The sequence below is a fragment of the Papaver somniferum genome, chromosome 8 (genome assembly GCF_003573695.1).
Source record: "Papaver somniferum cultivar HN1 chromosome 8, ASM357369v1, whole genome shotgun sequence".
Classification (NCBI taxonomy): domain Eukaryota; kingdom Viridiplantae; phylum Streptophyta; class Magnoliopsida; order Ranunculales; family Papaveraceae; genus Papaver; species Papaver somniferum.
Genome location: NC_039365.1, coordinates 173,581,097 through 173,595,956, shown reverse-complemented (window position 1 = coordinate 173,595,956; position 14,860 = coordinate 173,581,097).

Sequence of the window (14,860 nt, the reverse complement as noted above, 5' to 3'; positions counted from 1 at the left end):
AATGATTCCTCGGGTTTCAAGTACATACTCATCTATCCTGACTTTTCTTTGTCTGTTTTTCATATTGATCATTTTTCTTCGAACTTAACTGAAATCGATGTGCAGTTAGTACCTTTTCATATTTTTGTTTTCCAAGAATTGGGTTTCTACAAATTTATGTGCATTTGAAATTCAGCGGTTGAGGTGAAAAGCACGTGCACTTGTTCTTAATAAACAAAATATGCTGTAATTTCACACTGAAGTGGTAAAAATTTGCTTAAAGAGAAGAAAAATATCCATACTTCACAGAGTCTGGGCACACTTTCAGTTTCCATACAACCAAAACAATTAAATTTCTCGTAACCAAAAATAAAAAATTAACTATTGTATACGTGTGAACAACGTTCATAAACGGCACCTTCCCCAAACGTAGGCTATTAGAATCCCATATCTCCAAGTTCAAAGTCATCGTCTTCATTGGTGGTTTAAACTGCGTCTCTATCAGCTTCCTCCTCATCTTGTGCTTGGATGGCTGCAATTACTTCTTCATGGCTGATGGTTTTGGGTTGAACATCAGTCCTGCCCCAAACCAAAGTATATTGCAGGCACGAAAATAAAGTATACTGCAGGGAACAAATACAATTGTAACCTTACTTTTTGGTGCCCTGGTCAATTGTAACAACAAACCTTATGACTGGAGATGGAATTGACTAAAGTCTATAGACATTTGGGTAAAATAATAGATAATTAGAGAAATTGAGTAAAGTCAACCGATATTGAGTAAGATTTACGGATATAACAAGCGAAATTAAGTGAACCCGATGGAAATTCGGTCTGAATTGATAAGCAATAATATAAACCCCATGGAGTCGAGGAGAAATCTATTGATATCGAATAATATTGGATAACTGGAGACCGCTTTAAACATTCTACTGCTTATTCAAGGTCGAATTCCAGGGGGAATAAATTTGGCGAGGGTCAAATAATTTAGGTAGGTGTGACTAATTAGTTAGTACTTAATTTTTATTAGTTCATGTAAATATTTTATAATCGGATGGGATGGAATTAGTTAGTACTTAACTCCGGTAAGTAAATCCGGCGAGCAGGGTCCGATAATTTAAGAAGATGTGACTAATTAGTTAGTACTTAACTCTTATTAGTTCATGTAAAACATTTATAATCCGATGAGATGTAATTAGATCAAGAAGTCCAAAACCCAGAGTGCGGTGTGAATTTTTGTAAATCCTTGAGTATTCAAATTTAACGAAGTTCGAATATTGAATTAAATGAATTTTTGTTAATTTTTGAGCATCTGATGATATAGAATCAGATCTAAGAAAAAAATCAGAGTCAGGTAAATTTACGTGGATCTTTGAGATTTGAATGAGGTGGTATGACATACCGATTTCCTATTTTATTTGCACAATATGCATCTCATGGACAAAAATCCCAACAAACCATAACCAATTTCCATGTGAACTATAATTTGTTGATGTGGGCGATCAAAAACGGTACTTGTAACATGAAATCTCATAAAGGATTTTTGAATTTACTCGGTGACTCAAAATCGACCAATGTAACATACCGCAACTTTTATTTGCCGCGTAAACCAAAATAAACTTTTATTGGTGACCAAAAACCATACCGCAACTTAAAATCAAAATCTCAAATCCTAAAATTTCTAAGTGACTAACTCCTTTTATCAAAAAATTGGGTAAGATACACAAATTCTGATTAGTGGCCTAGAATAGGTTTATGAGTTATAAAATAGGCTTCTAATCACCCAAACTCTATCAATGGACAAAATTTGTTTATTGTGATGGGTTAGAAATTCTGTTTATGACATAAACTCTCATGCGATATTTTGAAATTTGCTTGGTGACTCAAAACCGACCACTTTGATCAAAATCGAGTTGTCTACACAATACCAGATTATTATTAACAACATGTGTGTCTCTGGATAAAAATCTCCTGATAACCTGAAATCAATTACTTCATGAATCAAAAATTGTTATCACGATTGATCAAAAGGCATACTCGTGACCTAAAATCTCATAAAGTATTTTTGAATATACTATCATTATTATAGTCGACCACTTTAACCAAAAGTTGAGTTACCCGGATGAAATCAGATTATTACAAACACAGTTAGCATATTTAGACCGAAAACTCCTGGTATTGCAAAATCAGTTGCCTCGTAAGCCCATCTTTACTTCTATGATAAAACAAAAATTATACTCGAGGCCTGAAATTTCAAAATGGATTTTTGAATTTGCTTGGTGGATCAAATTCGACCGCCTTAACCAAAAGTTGAGCTACCTGGGCAAAACTAGATTACGATCACCACGTATAATATGCATTTTTAAAATAAAATCTCTCGATAATCCAGAACCAGTTGCCTCGTATTTGTATTATTATTATTATGATTGATCAAAAGCATACTCGTGACCTAAAATCTCACAAGGAATTTTTGAATTTACTTGGTGACTCAAGATCGACCACTTTAACCAAAAATCGAGTTACCTTATTATCAGAAAAATATGCAATTCTAGAAATCCCATAACCCGAAGCAAATTACCTTGTAAAGTAATTTTTTTTTTTATGATGGATCAAATCCATATTCGTGTTCTAAAATCTTATAATTGACCACCAAAGGTCAAGCTATCTACGCAAAATCAAATTATTATCACTATGATATGCATCTTTGGACCAAAATCTCTCGATATTGTTAACCAAAAAGTTGTAATTGCAACGGATCAAAAGCCATACTGGTGACCTAATTAAATTTCATAAGGAATTTTTAAATTTTATTTCTTATCCAAAAAATCAAGAAAAAAGAATTTTATTTCTTATGACTTCCACTAATATAATTTTTCTTCTTCTTATTGTTTAGATACATGGCAAATTTTATGAACAATTTCTTTTTTTTGGTCAAAGGATCAACCACGTACTGCGCCGGTGTTTGGCTATTTACATGGTCCCAAGATGAACAGGTAAAATTAAATAAGAGAAGATCTAAGTTATCCCGATATAAACGTGTCAATCTTAGAGTTGTTAAATCATCAAAGTCGTATCCATTACGTACAACGAAATATTGTACAAAGCCCTAACTGTGCACCTTCCACCTTTCCCTCGGCGGCTCGTCCTCCATCTTCACTACAAACATAATCTTTATCCTCAATTTACCATCTCTCCCACCACATGACAAGCACTGTTTCAAACAAAATTGCAAAAAAATAAAAAAAACCACTCCTCAATAATTCCAAGAGAACCAATATCTTAATTTTTCAATTCCATAAACTTATTTTGTATAAAATCTCTAAGAGTTGTTGGAAGTTTTGAACGGAGGCGAGTTTTGGTTATCCCCGGAGTTTCTTTCAGCGATTTGTATGATTCTGAACGATTCAAGTGTGTTTTTCTGCATATTTTTCAACGAAAATGCCTAAATCATAGACCAGTAACGACGACAAGTCAGGGTTTCTTCCATGTATTTTTATGCTTGCTTAATATTCAGATCTAGTTTCTGATTTGTTCTATGATGATTAAAGGTAGGCTTCGGAAAGGAAAGTACTAGTTGATTGACCTTATCATGGTCTTATTCTATTTAGGGGTCCTCCTAAAAAAAATCGGAAACCACCAGTGAGTGTTTTCTTTGGTGATTCGTTAAGGGATTTTTTTATTTTTTTATTTTTTGTGTTTCTGGTTCTTGTTTGGATGATTTTGGTCACGAGTTTCTTTGATTTTTAGAGGAACCATTTAAGTTTTTAATTGCGTAGGTTTACCTTAATTTGTTTCAATTTATTGTTTGTGATGGTATTAGTTGGGGGTGATTGGGTCTCATACAGTTTGTTTATTTGTATTAAGTGAAAATGAAGTTCTGATATAAATAGATGTTACTTATTCTCTGAATTTCATATGATTCTTTATTTTGTTTGGTTATCTTGTTATTGAGTATGTTGTGTGTCCTAAAAATTATATTGATTGAAATACCACATGAAACAATGACTTAATGTTGAAGTATATAGATTCGTGAACCTTCCGGGAAGCTTAATTTTAAGGGTTCTGACAATATATAGTGCATGCGGCCATTATGTTATATGATCAGAAATTAAATATCTATATTATTCATAACCATGTACATTGATCGGTAGTTCTACTCGAGTACGGGTAGAAGCTTGACCATAACATAATGTTCTTTTCATTATATGCTTTTAATCTTCAGAGCAAAGATGTTAATGGATGATGTGAACTTCAACAATATTATCAGGAGTTAGAAGCTACATGAAGGTTGTACTCTACCATTTCAATCGGGTAACTTGCAAGTTATATGGAATTAGATGAACCTACTTTAAGATTGGTGATTACTGCTTGGACCCCTAAATATGTTTCCCTTTTCCCTGTTTCAATTGTCTGTGCTGTTTAATAGGACTTGCAAGTTACAAGGAATATCCATGCCTGCAATGTTGATGTGGGTGTGCACATTTAAGATGTGGCAAATGAGGTGCAGATGATTAGTTTTCGGAATATATCGTATAGGCTTTGTTTGGTGGAGAGATAATATAGCAATTGCTCATTTATCTTTTGGTGCAGGGTAAAAACCAATCGCTCATTTATCTATTGAAGAGGTAATGTTGTTCAGGACGTGTAACAATAAAGATAGATGGGTCATCACATCTATATGAATCTGGACAGTCATTCATCTTGCGTTTTAAAGAAAGCCGTCCACCGGTGTTCCTCGGACTGCCACTTAATGACGTCATTGTTTTTGTTTCTGCATTTTTAGAATATAAGAAAATTACTTTTTGGTGTAATCATTGGTAACCACCAATGTATCATCTTCGAAAATAAGAAAATGAGTGTATTATAGATTTCAAAGAATGTTTACACGACGGCACAATATATATGGATTTTATTTTCCTAAATACAGTATATAATTATTTTCAATTTTTATTATATTGTATTTTTGCATTTATGATAATATTTTATTCTTAGAAACTTTCCTTGTTTGATGAATCCAATACTAGTATGTCTTAATTGGAATTCTTAAATTAGAATTATTAACCGCAAAAAATATGGAGAAAAAAGAGGATATTTTATGCTTCAAAATAATAAATAATGGCAGACATCTTTCAAATTGGGAAATAAAATTTTATGAATCGCAGAAATTACGCGAAGAAAATATGGCAATTAAAGTAAATGTTAATTGGTAATTGGACAGTTTTGATGTTAGTAGCATTACGTTCTATGCAGTTATTAAACACAATCGTTGTTCTAAAAGTTTGGCTGCTACTAGTTAGTTGCATATATATCTTGGCAACAAATATTATCTACTACAAGTGCTAGTTCGTGTTCTTTTGAACAACTAGACCAGAGATTTAGTGGTTTGAGCGATTAGGCAAATAAGACACCTACTATAAAACCCAATGGCCATATACTGTTGGCTACTGGATAAACCTCTAGGTTCAAAACCAATTAAACCACCAACAAAACGAAGTTACATTAATGTTTTCGCTAGTAACTTGTCAACTATACAGATTAATAGCTTTATCTATTAGGAGACGACTGTTTGTCAACTACTCCGACTAGTAGTTTTAGACATGGCGACCAACTAACCATTGTGCACTTGTTGCTTTAAACTTAAGACAACAACCTCTTACACCACTACGGTTGGGCAACTAACATTAATTGTATACAGTGATTCACAACTGAAGATTTGAATAGGCCACTACCATTGGTCAAGTAGCCTTTGGTCATTTTTTTTGTAGTGGAATGAAATGAATTGATGATGTTCATATGATATCTTATGTTTTTGTTGATGTTCTTATGAAGGATTCTATCTATTTGGAATGAACTTTTTTATGATTGTTATGAAATTAAATTTTGTTGTTGTTGTTGTTGTTGTTGATATTCATATCTGGTGAAACTGTTTTTGGTTTCATCATTTGTTCTATAGATTATGGATTCTGTTCTCGCAGTTGTATGTCACAAAGAAGATTCTTTAACTCTTCGTATTGGCCTCCATGAGTCTTTTTTTAATTTGAAGACTAGAATATGCTCAAGTTGGTGTGAATTCTCTCCTCCTTATATGGAGATTTTTCACATGGTTGATGATCAGCAAAAATTCATTCATTCTGATTTTGATCTTCAATCATTGGCTCTATTTAGTCTGCATAATAAAGAAGAAACTATGGAGTTACATGTAATTAGTGACAAAGCCGAGTGTTCTGTTTCAACAAGTTCATCAGTTATAGCTTTTTACTAGTCACGGAGTTTTGGAATTATACCTTTAAAGAAGCCACAAATTGATTATGATGTTCCAGATAAAATTAAGGAACCGCTGAAGTCTGCTCACTGGTTACATCTTTTTGAGGGAGTTGAACAGTTGTTCTCGGGTGGTGTTAAACACATTCGTTGTGATTTACTAAAGTTTCACGCAGCTAGTGGATATGAATTCAAGATCTACAGGAATGAGAAGTTGAGTATTGGTGCATGTTGTGCTAATAAGAAAGAGGAGAAATGTAACTGACATTTATATGCTGTGTGTGTTGATGGTGTTATAGGAAGTCTATTTATTATCAAAGAACTATATAATCATCATACTTCTGTTGGTGGATTTGTTAACATACCACAGGTATCGAAGAAACTAATTAGTAGCTTGATTATTGATGAAATTAAGCAGGATCCTAATAAGAAAACTAAGCATATTATGGATCAGTTTACGAGAGAGTATGGCTTTGACATTAGTCGTTATTGTGCATACTCAGGGAAGAAGCATGCATTGAATACCACATGGGGAAAGAATGATAAATTCTTTATGTTCTTGAACTGGTATAAAAACAAGTTGATTGAAACCAATCCTGGATTCCATGTCGTTTTGGAAGTTGAAGAAGGGACTCAAAAATTTCAGAGGATGTTTATCTGTTTTGAAGCTTGTAGTCGTGGATTCAATTTCTGTCGTCCTGTATTATTCGTTGATGCGGCTCACTTGAAAAGAAAATACCTTGGTCATATGATGGCAGCAACAGGTCTAACCGGGAATGACGGTAAAGTTTTCATTCATTTTTTCTTTTTGTTTCATCATTTTTTTTTTGTTGGTTTCATCATTTTTATAATTGGTTTCATCATTTTTATTTTTTGTTTTTTATTTTTTGCTTGTGTTGTGCTTTTTGTTCATTGCTTTTTTTTCATGTTACAGAAATCTACCCTCTTGCTTATGTTGCAGTTTCATCGGAGAATGAAGCAAACTGGAAATGGTTTTTGGAAAATTTGAAGGAAGTCCTTTCTCCTTTGCGACCAAAGCTTACTTTTGTGAGTAATCAAGGTATTGGATTGGTAACTCAAACCCATGTTGTTTTTCCTGAGGTTGTTCATGGTTGGTGCTATTGGCATATGGAATGCAATATCAATACATTCTTACCAAAGAATTGCAAGGTTTATAACAAATATGTATTGGGATTGTTTAAGAAATGTGCATATGCTTCTACTCATAAATAATTTACAGAGAATTGGGATAAGTTGAGGAAGGTTGAAAATCAGAAGTTACAAGACTATCTAAGTAGAGCTCCTGTTGATAAATGGGAAAGTTTTTTCTTCAATAGTAGACGATATGGTAGGTTGTGTTCAAATATTGCTGAGAGTTTCAATGGTTCGGTCGTTGAAGAGAGAGAGAAGCCTATAGCCATCATGGTTGATGAGATCAGGGTGAAGCTTATGTACCAAATGTGTAAACGTCGCGAGGACTCTTCAAACTTGATGAATTGGCGTCAAACTCTATGTCCAGATTATGAAGCTCTTCTCCACGACAACACGATGCATGGCTTTAACTACCGAGTCACCAAGTTGTCGGAATACGTGTTTTAAGTACATGCTTCATTAACAGAGACGGTCGACTTGAAAAGAAAAACATGTTCTTGCAATCGTTGGCGTATTGACGGCTTCCCATGTGCCCATGATGTCCGTTGTATCATGGCGAATGGAGAAGATCCTTACAAGTATGTTGAACACTACTTTACAGTAAAGTTCTATCGAGAATCATATAAACATGCAATCAATCCTGTCCCCACAGTTGATAAGCCAGCAACAGTGTCTCCGAAATCGATGGTTTTTTGTCCGAATAATGGACCACAGCCAGTACGTTCATCGAAGAAGAAGAGGATTCCTAAGGTTCAGTTCCCAATAAAAAGATGAGAACATGTGGTTTATGCAAGGTTTTGACCACCCATAATAGACGGACATGCCCTTCTCGTGAGATTTCATGAGAACTTGTATCGAATTTCACTTTTAGTTTCGTTTTTAGACTATGAGAACTTTGTTGTGTTGAACTTGCTTTTATCTTCTATTTCAGATTTCAGGGTACTTTTGTTTTAGAAGTTAATGTGCTGCAGTGTTTTCATTCTGTAATTTGTGAGAGAATAAACAAATTTGATTAAGCTTTTGTCAGATTTTCTGAAGGCATTTGGTGCAACCAAAATAGGTTTCATCCTATTTTTGATGAAACCAGATTTGGTTTCACCATTGTTTTACTTTCACTTTTCTATTGCATCTTTTTACAATACAATACATGATGTTGTCTATTGTTGATTGTCTGTGACTACATCGTATTTCCGTAGATATAAGCTTTTAAGAGACTACAACTGAAATTAGACGAATTTTTTTCTTAATATAAACTGTAATTTGTCACCATTACAATTACTCGATGGCCATTTCAAAAGTACTTTAAACTTCAACTAAAACGGAATGTGCAAGAAGAAATGTATCTCATAATTACAATTACTAGATCACGATTTGAAAAGTAATTTAAACTTCAACTAAAACTGAATATTCAAGAGGATGGGCACGACATGCGAGTCTTATTCTATTTCGTCAAGGAGTATCTTCAATGCCAAATTTGGTCTCATATTATGCACCTTTTCTTGTATATCATCTGTAGACATGTTTCCTTTCAAGAGGCTCTTCATGTAGTAACAAACATGCAGGCCACAATCGTTCCTGAAAAACCCAAAAAATGTCTCAATTTGTTACAAGCGACTAATTGAGAGTGCTCTGACATTAGAACCAATTTGTAAATCATTTTATTTTTAACTGTTTACAAGTGATGAAATTATTTCAAGCATATGTGAAGTATAAACTTCCAAACATAACTTACCCCATTTGTTCACAACATTTAGGGTTGTGCATAGTGTATGGTGTTGGCTGACTTGTCTGCTAATCACGGAGGAGCTTTGCGTCGTGCTGTGCAAATGCTGATATTATACGTTGTCTCATGCTTTCATCACTTTTTCTGCATTCTTCTTCTGTGGAATCCAAGGATTTGTAGTGATAAAATTCCCCGGTTTCTAAATCAAAAGAAAGCAATGTCCAATGGTTTACATCTCCAATCGTTTGTCAGCAACGGAAAGAATAAAATCTGCATGCTGTAATCCATGTTGTCGATGAAACCTTCTATTACAGCACCACATCTCTTCCCTAATGAGTGTAATGTCTGAAACAAAATACGAGATAACAGCTCCTTAATGAGCTACAGACATGCAAGTTTTGATGGAACCAAACTTGGTTCCATCAAAATTTACCATATAAACAACATCATTTTTTTGTGTTCCACGCCAATGTTTTCTTCCAAAAAAATCACATTAGAGAATTTTAGAGTAAACTTACATAGTGAAATGTGCTTAGAAACACAGCTCTCTTGTAATTTAGGCTATCATCTTGTTTCAACTTTTTTTTATGTTGTTTTGCAGCTTCAACATGTATAACTCAATGATGTCTCATGCGACGTCAACCTTTCTAATCAAATTATCCATCATCTTCCCTGATATCTGTAATTGAAGATTCATATGCTCCCACGCCGTTGACCTGTTAATTTTATTTTTAACAAGATGGTGAATGATGGATCAAAAAAGGAGAAACAATGCATAATTGTAACAAATTTTTGATGAGACCAAATCTGGTTTCATCAGTTATTTCCCACTTACCTTTCATTGTTATTTCTGAAAAAAGTGGTCACGAGGGGTTTCTCATTTCTGTTGAGTACCTTCAAGATCTTCAAGTTATCAACTGGTTTCAACTTCATCCCCAGATCTTCTTGCACCTCCTTGATGTTCTTGCCCCTATGAGATGTAACCTTTATCCTTTCCACAGTGGTGTAATCCCGCATTCTGATAGGTGTTTTCGTTTTTCTTCTGTCTTCCCTCATTCTTGTAATCATGTTACTCATCCTTTGTTCAGCACTGATTTCTCCCTGTCCTTGCTCTTTGTTGTCACTCTGCGACAGTCCTAAATTGAATCCAGGTTCTTCATTTTCTAGTTCAACTAAATCACTCTCCATTTGTATGGCTGAGTAGTAGTATACGCTTCCAACATTTGGCTTTGACGACGAACAACCTTTCTTCTTGTATTCAGATTCCATTTGCTGAATAACATCTTCGTCAATCACAAACTGAGTTTCGTTTTCTTCTTGTTCAATAATATGCTTCGACGAAGAAGCTTTCTTCATTTCATATTCCACCTACTCTGCCACTTTGATATCCTCAATGGTATTTGGAGTTAACTCAGTACCCTCTCCTTCTTGTTCATCACCGATGACTGGCTTTGACGAAGAAGCGTTCTTCATTTCAGATTCCAACTGTTCGACTATCTTGATATCCTCAATAGTATTTGGATTCAGCTCATTACCCACTCTTCTTTTTCATCCTCGGTGGATGGCTTTGACAAAGAAGCATTCTTCATTTCAGATTCCACCTGTTCGGCCATCTTGATATCCTAAACGGTATTTGGAGTCAACTCATTACCCTCTCCTTCTTGTTCATCTTCGGTGGTTGGCTTTGATGAAGTAGATATGACATGCTTTGTTGGTTCTCCTTCTATTTGTTTTAACAAATTTGTAAGGTCAACATCTGAAAAGACGCTAGCTATAATGGGATCTCCACCTGTTGCAGTTTCGTGTTATGTTTCTACATTGGTTGAATCCTTTTCAGGTTGCATGAGAAAATCTTCAAGAGTTTCAGCAGTGTCTTCCTGTGTTTTGGATGAATCCTTTTCTTGTTCCATCGTAATATTGTCAAATGCTTGAGCAGAATCTTCGTCTGTTTCATTTGTTGAATCCCTTGTTAGCACCTGCAACATTAAGATATCTAAGTCAGTTTATTTTTCATCTTCCTGTATTTTCATAACCTAATGTAACTATATAAAACTTTTGAAAGAAAAGAAAGAACTGGCCAATTCATCAAACAAACATTTTACTGCAAATGATGAAACCAAATCTGGTTTCATCAAAAAAACATTAAGGAAATAGATGAAACCAAATCTGGTTTCATCAAAAAAAACATTAAGGAAATGGTGTTTCAATTTTGGATTAAGAGTGAACAATGGTTATAAAAGATTCGCAATAACTCATACAAATTTATAGTCAGGTAGAAGAATAACTCATAGAAGTTTCTTGGATTTCATAGTCAACAATGTTATAAATATGCAATGAAACCCTTTCTGGTTCCATCAATAAAGAATTTCCATACCAAACATCGCACAAAAAATAACCTAATAAACTTGATCTAACATATTACCTCAACATCTTCTTCACGGTTCGAAACCGCTTCAGGTACTATTGGAACATATTCTTCACGATTCGAAACCGCTTCAGGTACGATTGAAACATCAACTTGTTTTCTTTTACGCCTCAAGTAAGTGCTCTGTACCGGTTGTTGTGCCCTTTCCTCGGCATCATATTTTGCCAGCAGCGATTCTTCTTCTTCAGAAAGAACATTTGTAACATTGGTCCTAAGATTTTCAATCAAGGTTCGTGCCCATTGGTATCTGGCATTATATGTGTTAGCTTCACTGCTAGCACCAACATTTTCTTCAGTTGTCGCAGGCACCTCAACATTTTCAGTATCACCAATCGCCAGTTCAGGTTCAACATGATCTTCAACAACAATATCATCTTCCTCCATGGGCTCAACCAAGCGCATTTCTTGTTCATCATACTGAAGCAAGAATGACCCCGTTCGGTGACCAATATTATCCTGCAGTACACAAGAAAAATTGGTTTCAGCTAGAATTTTCATAACATGCCAAAAGAAAAACAAAGCCAATTCCGACATACTTGGTACACCGCAATAATGTGGGGAAAACACAGTATCCCATCTATCTATATATCAATCAGTGGAAATTTTATAGATTGAGTGGTGGATGATTGGTTGAGTCATAATATATGCTTCCCTACATTGCAAACATCATAACTATACTAACCTAATTAAACATTGCATAGATAGTACAAGATGAGGAGTTGCTACACTTGTGGTGTGAAGCTTTATTGGTGGAACATGGCATGATATACAATTTACACATGGACGATATCTAAAACATATAAGATTTCGAATATTTTCTAACAACAATATCATATAAGACCCTCGAAGTTATCTAAGAAACAAAAATTCAGCTAGAATGTTTGATGAAACCAAATATTGGTTTCATCGGAAAAGTAAATCTTCTAAGTAAATATTTACCTCAGACAAAAGTTCTGTTTTTTTGTCAAGATTGCTGAATTTAGACAATACTTGTTGGCAGATGTTGCTAAGGTTCCATCTAGCAAACCTCGGATACTTGTCGAGCCCATCTTTTCTTTGTGCTATCTTTGTCATCTCCGCCAACCAATACTGAAAAAAACAAACAAACCAATATTCAAATTAATCATCAAAAATATTATAAAAATACTTAACTTTGAATCAAAAAGAACAAATCTTACCAGCGGGTAGATGACGCAACCAACTACTTTTTCTACGTCTTCTCTGTTTGTCATTATCGAATCAAGTAGATAGTCATGAAAGACTTCCGGCCAACACACCTTGTTCATATCAAACACCATGTACAAGTACTTTGATGCCAGAGTTTGTCCACATTTGTTGGGCACGAATACCGAAACCAAAAGGATCATAACGAAAAACATGACAAAGTCATCCGCTCTGGATTCATCCTTTGCGGCTTAAAGCATACAATTTTTAATATCAGTTTTGCCCGTCTTTCTACTTCCTTTAAAATACTTAGCCACGAAGACGTTAACCTTTGTAACCAGATCTTCATCTATGACGTCTTCTTGTACATAATTCACCATTTGAAAACCAAAAGTCACAGCAAAATGTTCGGGAATAGTACGTAGAGTCATCTTCCTTGATCTAGTAATCTTGAAACAGTACGGGCGACTACCATCCTCTCTATTTTCTATTGAACTTAAAAACATAATTACTGCTTTTGTCTTTTTGATTAGCTCTTGTTCGTTCATTACCCCATCATAGAATGGCTTAAAGAAATGCCAGAATGGACATGATTTAAGAGCTTTCACATGTAGTTGTTTGTTCTTAATCAACTCCTTAATTTCCATTGCTAGCTCACACAAATGATGCAATGAACACCTGTACGGATCTGTTTCTCTTTTTTTACCTATTATGAAACCATAAGTAAACCATAAGAGAATAACAAATAAAAATGGTGAAACTATAAGAAAAATTGAAAAGCTATGAAACAAAAAGCATAATTTTACACTTGAAAACTGACAAAACCATAAGCATAAAACTGATGAAACCATAACTTAAAATGATTTAGTTATGAACCATAAGCACAAAACTGATGAAACCATAACTAAAACCCACTTGTAGCATTGGTGCTAACCAATAACTAAAAATGATGAAACCAAATTTTGGTTTCATCACAAATCTGTTCACATCAAACCAAACAACAACAATAGAAATCTGCTTTTCACCATTAACTCTGCTTTTCACCATTAACTGAAGATGATGTAACTCAAATTTTGGTTTCATCAAAAAGAATCAAGAAATAAACAAGGCCAACATAATACACAAGAAATAAACACACCCAAAAAAGAATTTCAGAAGAAAAATGAACACACCCAAAAATTGAAATTAGTTTTCAATTGAAACCTAAAATCAAACTAAAACCTAAAATGAAACCTAAAATCAAACTGAAACCCCTAAAATACAAATTAAACCTAAACCTAATAATCTGGTTACATCAAAATAGTGAAACAAAAACCATTGAAGAATAATAATCGATAAGATTTCTTACCCTTTGGAGGTGGTTTCGCTATTTTCTTAAGCTTATCATCTTTCTTTTTCTCCTGCTGATTTTTTTTCTTCGCCATTTTTGGTGTTTTTAGACTAATCAGTTCAGAAAAATGAAGCTAGTTAGGTCAGATTTTGCTTCAATGGTTGAAATACGTAACCATCGAAGAAGAGAAGAAGAAGAAATAGTGAAACATGGATGATTTTCGCTGCGGGATGAAGGTTTCAGAGCAGATCTGTGATTTTTCTGGGTTGGTTTTGAGGGAGTTGAAGAAGAGAGCGTGGTTTTTGAGATTTTTTGTCCGTTATGAAACGTTATGAAACATTAAATGAGTGGAGGTGGTTCCGACGGTTTTTTTTTGGGTTGAATCAGGGTAGTTAGACAGTTTATGGTATTTGGAGTTTTTGTTTCATTTTTGTTTGAGCGGGTTTTTTGTGAAGTTATAACCCGCGGCTCGCAATGTTTTAGACTCTTATTGATACCCATGTGGCTATGTCATCAATTATAGGTGTTTTTAGTTCAACAATTCTAGACGTACCAACACAAGGGCTGTAATTTCTCCTCGAGGGAAATCCAATGGCCTTCGGTGCACCCTCTAATACTAGGATTACAACTTTTACCTCTACCGTGATTTAATTGGGATTTCTGTCAAAGCACATCTATCATCTTCGTTTCTTAATTTTAGAAACTTTTTTTTTTTGTCGTTGTTGTGAGCCACATATCTTAACTTAAATATCCGAACGCCATTGGAAGTTGGAAATGCTCTTATGCCATGTTGTATAAGCGTAGTTTTTGACTATACCATATCGGA